Raw genomic sequence first — 1,265 nt, forward strand, 5'->3', positions numbered from 1 at the left:
TGCACTTGCTCGAGTTAAACTCTAGTAGCCATATGTTGGACCATTCCTTCTGTCTGTCCATGTCATCCTATAGCCTCTTGCTGTCCTTCTCCTTCTCATAATTTTAGCATCATCAGCAAACATTGAAAGGAATGAGTCTACACCTTCTGGAAAATCATTCACGTATATCGGAGACAGGATAGGTTCAAGTATTAAACCCTGCGGGACATCACACCAGTCGACATCGCTTCTGACATCACACCAGTCTGAGGTCTCCCCTCACAGTAACTCTCTGCTTCCTGTTGTTTAGTCATTCACTTATCCATTAGAGCGCCCTACCACTTACTCCAGCTTGCTTCTCCAACCTATGCAACAGTCTCTTATGGGGTACTTTGTCAAAAGCTTTCTGACTGTCCAAGAAAATGTGATCTGCCCATGCTTCACTTTCTTGCTTAATGATTGTTGATTGGTTATAGAATTCGATTAAACCTGTGAGACATGACTTGCATTCTCTGAACCCATGCTGGTGAAGGGTTACAACGTGCCTTCACTCTCCAGATGTGGTGCAGTCCCCGTGGCGTAGTGGTAAGACGCTCGCCTAGCGTTTCGCAAGCGTTTTGCATTGTGTTCGTATCCTGACCTGAGAGGATTTACTGGGCGTCAGTCCTTAACTATAGCCTCTGTTTTCTCAACAGTAAAATGGGTACCTGGTTGTTAAACGATTGGGCGGGGTCATATTCCGGGGGAACATTAGGATTAAGGACTTGCCCGAAACGCTATGCGTGCTCGTGTCTATACAGGAATGTAGCAACTCTTGTATATATATATAACATAAATAAAAATATATAAATAAAAAGATGTGCTACCAGGCATTTTCTCACGATCTTCTCCATCACCTTGCATGGTATACAAGTTAGGGACCCTGGCCTGTAGTTTAGGGCCTCGTGTCGGACACCTAGTGTCCAAGGGATGAGCATCACTACCATTTTGGAGGACCTGTGTGGGGGACCCCTGATGAACACTGGGATGACAACCACTACCATTCTGGAGGACCTGTGTGGGACCCCTGATGAACACTGGGATGACCACCACTACCATTCTGGAGGACCTGTGTGGAGGACCCCCTGATGAACACTGGGATGACCACCACTACCATTCTGGAGGACCTGTGTGGGGGATCCCCCTGATGAACACTGGGATGACCATCACTACCATTCTGGAGGACCTGTGTAGGACCCCTGATGAACACTGGGACGACTACACGTTTTTTACATCAGGACCTGTGT

Source organism: Procambarus clarkii, chromosome 32, assembly GCF_040958095.1.
Source record: "Procambarus clarkii isolate CNS0578487 chromosome 32, FALCON_Pclarkii_2.0, whole genome shotgun sequence".
NCBI lineage: Eukaryota > Metazoa > Arthropoda > Malacostraca > Decapoda > Cambaridae > Procambarus > Procambarus clarkii.